Source organism: Mustela putorius, unplaced genomic scaffold (genome assembly GCF_011764305.1).
Source record: "Mustela putorius furo isolate JIRA1106 unplaced genomic scaffold, ASM1176430v1.1 tig00000407_pilon_pilon_pilon, whole genome shotgun sequence".
NCBI classification, from domain to species: domain Eukaryota; kingdom Metazoa; phylum Chordata; class Mammalia; order Carnivora; family Mustelidae; genus Mustela; species Mustela putorius.
Genome location: NW_025421373.1, coordinates 23,891,766 through 23,898,101, shown reverse-complemented (window position 1 = coordinate 23,898,101; position 6,336 = coordinate 23,891,766).

The window sequence follows — 6,336 nt, the reverse complement described above, 5'->3', positions numbered from 1 at the left end:
AAGGGGACTATAATTCCTTTCCTTCTCCCCCCCCCCACCAGGTTTGTTGTTCACATCAACAGGATTCTGGATGGGTTATTTCCTGGGGGAAGTGCATAGCCCTCTTCCCACAGGAGCACCCTGCCTGGGTAAATATTAACTGCCAGATCTCTCTTTTTTTCTTCCTTAATGATCTTCACCTTTGAACAAGGAATCACAAGCAGGTGGAGGGGGAAAGATACTTCTGAAGTTAAATTTGAGGAAGAAAATTGTCCTCAGTTTGGTAGCACTTATTTTTTAGTGAATTTATAGCAGAGAACCACGGCTAACAAGATGGGTTAACTGGAACCTAAAACCCAGAAGTTAAGCTTACTGTGCAGGGATTTCGTTGACCTGCTTCCTTCTTTGTCTTTGTCTGAGTGGATGGGAGAGTGGCCTGAAGGTAGACTTCAGTGTGTGTATTTCTCCTTGCAGAAGTGCTGACGGAGAGCCAATCCTGAGAGCGGAATTGTAGGAAAGAGACAGTGCAGCAGAGGCATCTACTACGTGTGGGATACGACACTCAAAAAGAAAAGGAATGCAGTGGTGAGCACCAACACACAGCCCCTCTCCTCCTAGTTCCTGCTCGGAGGGCACATGAGTATTCGACAGACTTTTCTCTCCTCTGTTTTTCTTCCAACACTTTATCAGAGCTGCCCTGAACTCTTAACATACCCTTTTTAAATTTTGATTTTTGTTGCAAAAACAACATCTACATCTTTAAAAATTAAAGCACTGAAATGAAAACATGAAGTTCTACCCCCGCTGCTAGTACTGTATCCCCACTCACACAGCTACAATGTCGGAGGAAAGACTATCAATTTTTTCAGAGCTTTGCCAGCACATACAAAGATGGATGTGAGATGTGTGTGTCTTCGTCCATGCAATACGTGTTGCTGTAGCAAACACATCACAGACCAGCTGACTTACAAACAACAGAACTTTGTTTTTCACACTTCTAGAGACTGGAAGTCGAAGGCCAAGGCCGCAGCATGATCAGCTGAGGCCCTTCTACCAGGCTGCAGACTTCTCATTGTATTGTCATGTAGCAGAAGGGACAAGGGAGCTGTCAGGCATCTCTTTTATAAGGGCACAAATCTCACTCAGAGGGCTCACTCTCATGACTTAATCTCCTCCCCAAGGCCTCACATCCTAATACCATCACATTGGGCATTAGGATTTCAACATATGAATTTTAGGGGGATACAAATACTCAGACCATAGCAGTGTATGTATGTGTGTGTGCGTGCATGTGTTTTCTTTGTGTGGGTGGGTATTTGGGTTGTATGTGTATGTGACTTCTTATTTTTAGAGAAAAGGGATTACATTATACTTAGGTTAGCATTTCATTTTTCACAATAATATACCCTGAACATCCCTCCACATGAGTATGTACAGAAGTACTTGAATCTTTTTAGCAGCTGCAGCAACATTTTACTCACAGAATCAAGATCGTTTATTTGATCAGGATCCCCTTGATGTACATGCAGGGTCTCTGATACTTTGTTGGTACAGATGGTGTTATAGTAAACACTGTGGTGTACAGCTGGGCAAGCATCTCTGTAGGATAGATTCCTAGAAATTGAGTTGCTGAGTAAAGGTAATGTGCTTTTCAAAATTTCAATAAGTATGGCAAGTTAATTTCCAGCTCTATGTCACTGTTATTTCAGTGACCCTGTCTTTGATTAGTAGAGAGGTCTTACAATGCTGTGCCTTGCATCACAGCTTCTAATGTTCAAGTTTTATTTCTCCTGTGTGCAAGCATCTCTTTCTGCTGCCCAGCATCCATCCTCCCTTCTTTTGGTAGTTGTTCCCTGATTTTCCTTTGGAAAGCCACTCTGGCACCCTCCTTCCTATGTACACAGTTCCAAGGCTGACTCTGTCCCCCACTCCAGGGGTGAAAGATAACCTAATCCTGGGCCAGCAGAGTAGCTGGTTCAAGCCTGTGCATGGGTCCCAATCTGGTTAATAGCAGCTAGTGCCAGGACTGTTTCTAGAGCAACTAAGAAGGGGAGTAGCCCTAGGACCATCCCTCCTACCAAAGTAGAGCTCAATCCAGCAACCCCAACCGCAGCTGAGAGGTGGGGTCCCAGATCCAGGGCAGAGTCAATCTCCCTGGGCCTGTTTCCCCGTATATGAAATAAGAAGGTTGGACTCTGTGTTCCCCAAGCTTATTTTAGCTCAGGTGACTCAGCACAGAGAAGCTCAGGGATTTGTTTGAAGTGCAGGTATTTATCTAGGTAAGAGATCATTTCCTCCAGAATAGCTGTTCTGCAAACCAGACCTAACAAAATGAGGACATCGTTTTATCATGAGCAGATTTACCCAAATGAGTTGAAAACTCATGTCCACACAAAAACTTCCACGCAGATGTTTATAACAGGTATATTCATAATTGCAAGAGCTTGAAGCAATCAAAATGCCCTTCAGTAGGTGAATGGATAAGCAGCCTGCAGTACGTCCAGACAGTGCAGTGTTTTCAGCACTAAAAGGAAATGGGCTGTCAAGCCATGAAAAGATGAGGAGGAACCTTAAATGACTATGACTTGGGGGAAAGAAGCCAGTCTAAAAAGGCTATATACTGAATGATTTCAATTACATTCATTCTGGGAAAGGCAAAACTAGGGAGATAGTAAAAACATCAGCAGTTGCCAAGGGTTGGGGGGAAGGAGGGATGAACAGGCAAGGGTTTTTAGGACGGAAAATCTCTCCTCTATGATAATGTAATGGTGGATACATGCCATGAAACATTTGTCCAAACCCACAGAATATACAACACCAAGACTAAACTCTAATGTGAACTATGGATTTGGGGTGATAAGGATGAGTCACTGTAAGCTCATTGATTGTAACAAATGTACCCCTGGTGGGGGTGTTGCTAGTGGGGAAGGCTGGAAGCTGTGTCTGGGGACGGGGGTATAGTGAGAACTCTACTTTCTACTCAGTTTTGAGTAGAACCTAAAATTACTCTAAAACATAAAGTCTATTAATAATAAATTTTGAGTGAACCTAAAATTACTCTAAAACATAAAGTCTATTAATAATAAATTTTTTTAAGACAATAACAGGTTTGGGTAGACATTTCCTAAAATGAGAAGCATATTTTAGGTTCTTTTTCTGGCTCTGTCCCAAACACAGTATATCTTTGTATATGATCATTTCCTCTCTCTGAGCCTCAGTTTCAAGATCTACAGAATGAAGAAACTAGTCTGTGCTTTGGATTCTACAATTCTGTGACATCTAAGAATAGAAAGGGAGGAAGGACAGACGGAGAGAGAAGGAAAGAGAGAAACAGGCAGAAGATGCAAGGGGAGGTAGCAAGAGGAGGGAAAGGGGAAGGAAAAATGGGACAAAACAACCACAGAGTCATTAAGTGGTAGATCAAGAACTAAGGAAGAAGGCAAATTGAGCCAGAGCCATCAGCAGTATCTGCTTTGGGTAGATCGACAAGGAAAATGGGTTGACCCAGAAGCCCCATCTGAGTCTTTAGTCTTACCTGAATGAGAAAAACTCTGATGCCCCAAGGGAGACTGTTGCATTTATTTGATGAGCACTAAGTGAGCGGTAATTGTGTGCACAAGCATGTGCTCGATACATCCAGGGAAGAGAGATGCCTGTATATAAACACTACAGCTTAAGGTCAATGGTTGGGTTCTGAAGTCAGACAGATACCGGCTTGGTGATTGGCTGGGTAAGGTAATCAGGTGAATAATGGCCTCAAAGATATCCACATCCAAATCCCAGAATCTGTGGATGCTTCTTTATATGGCACCTTGCAGATATGGTTAAATTAAGATACTCAAGATGAGATTATCCTGATTATCTAGGTGGCCCTAATTGAATCACCAGATGTTGATCTGGGACTTCCAGCATTTAGAACTGTGAGGAAGTGAATGTCTAGGTTGAAGCCACCTGGCCTGTGGTGTTTTGTGGTGCAGCTCAAGCCAAGACACACGCGCTGGTTTTGTTTGTCCGTTACCTTCTTCCCATTAGGGCCGTAGCACTTGGCACATGGCAGGGACTTGGTAAATACTCGTTAAATGAATGAATGAAACTTCTCCTCTGTGTGGCGTTTCAAGGTGTCTGGGAAGTGGTGAAAGCAGCAGGGCTGGGAAATCAGGAGACCTGGACTGCGTCATAGTTTTGGCTCTGCCCTGGCCCACTATTAATCCACTGTGTCGCTTCCCTCTCTGGACCTCAGTTTCCTGATTGGCAAGATAGTACAGCTCAGCAAGATGACCTTTCGAGGTCCCCCCAGGGATAAGATCGTATAAGAAAAATAGTTCCCCTGGGGCAACCGGGTGGCTCTATCAGCGAGTCTTGATTTCAGGTCAGTCATGATCTCAGGGTCATGGGCTCGAGTCCTGAATTGGATTCTGTGCTCAGGGGTCAGTGTGGAGTCTGCTTAAGATTCTTCTGTCTCTCTGCCCCTCCCACAACTCATGCATGTGCCCATGAGCATGTTGTATGCTCTCTCTCAAAAAAAAAATTATCTCCCCTTTCTGGGGCTGTACTGGTGATTGAGGCACTGTACTTGTCCCTTTTCTCTATTGTTCCTCACTCTTGCCTGGAGAGGTCAAGATGCCCTTGTCAGCATTTCACAGGTGAGGAACACCAAGGCTCGGAGCAGTGACCAGCCCGAAAGGGGAGGAGCGCTTCTAGCATTAAAAACATTGTCCTTTATCCTGAGATTGTGTGCTTCCAGCTTTTGGGGATTGAAATATTCTTTAAGAAATGATTCTCCTTCCCCCTTTTTTAAAGATTTTATTTATTTATTTGGAGAGAGACAGAGAGAGTGGGGTAAGGGCAGAGGGAGGCGCAGGCTCCCCAGTGAGCAAGGAGCCCGATGTGGGACTCAATCCTGAGACTCCGGATCATGACCCGAGTCAAAGGCAGGTGCTTAACTGACTGAGCCACCCAGATGCCCCAAGAAATGACCCTTTTAAGATACTTACAGAGAAGAATGAGAATTTGGCCATCTATGCCTGTCCCTAAAAGTCATTTGGAAATTTGATAGCTGCATGAAATCCCAAAGTCTTCAACCACATAAATTATGACATGGAAGGGTTTATTAGGATGATGTTTATGATTATTTTGGAGTTTCTAGTATACATTAAGCATCGTCAGGGCACACGTTCCAAGAGGCCTGGATTCACATCAGAGCTCAGCCTCTAGTGCCTCTGGCAAGTCAAGTAACCCCCTTGAGCCTCATTTCCTCATCTGTAAAGTGGGGGTGATAACAGGGCCTTCCTTGTATGATGCACATAGTCTCGGGGCAGTGATGGAAGACTCACTACAGTGAGTTGTGATTATCGGCACATAGGGAGTCGATATGCAGTCAGGGAGAGAGTCATAGTCATCAGCCACAGGCTGGAAAGAACTACTCACGGAACACGGCTGGGCGATGAATTCCCACCACAGTAGTGGTTTCAGTGTTTCTGAAGTCGCCAATGTCCTGCCTAAAGGAGTGTGATCTGTCCATTCTAGCCAAGTCCTACACCTTCAGGTAAAGCACTTCCCAGCCTCTAACCTGTTAAAGACGGGCAATGACTTTTACCCCATAGCACAGTGGAACTCAAACTCTGGCCGGTGTCAGAACCACCTGGGAAACTTGGTCAAAATGCAACGGCCCAGATTCCCCCTACTTCAATGAGTCAGAGTCTCTCTGTGCCTTATTACCTCCCCAGATGATTCTGATACACACTAGCTTTCAAAGGGACCATCAAAGAGTGAAAGATAAAAGGCCTTCTGTTTAGTTTACTCTACAGGGTCATAAAAGATTATTATCATTATTTAAATCTCATTTGTTCCACCCACCAGAGCAATACCAAGTGAGTAGGCTGTGCTCACACAGGACCATGGGCTCCAACCAAAGAGAGGCTGGGCCTGCAGCTCAGCGCCCAGGGGGGATGAAAAGCACAGGCCCCCAGGGTTCTCAGTGCCTTAGAAGTCCCCTACAACCTAGCACCCAGGGAGAGTGGGCCCCTCCTAGCAAGTTGGAAGAGAGAGAAGCAATACCTTTCCTGGGGTCACAGCAACTTCATGTAAGGGTGGCAGTGGAACCAAGAGCTGCAGACGCTTGGGTCAGTGTTAAAGGGCTTGCTTTGGAAACCCCCACCTGGAAGAAGCCCTCTGGCCGGCTGACAGGTGATACGCCAAGTCGGATTCCTGTAGACAGTGCTCTGCAAGTTTCCCTGTAGCTGATGACATCTGGGAAGGGCCCCCAGCAAATTGCTGTATTCCAGCAGCTCCATTCTCAAAGGTCTGAAGATTAACTCAGGGCTTCTCACAACCTGGGGAGGAAAACAGGACCTGGCC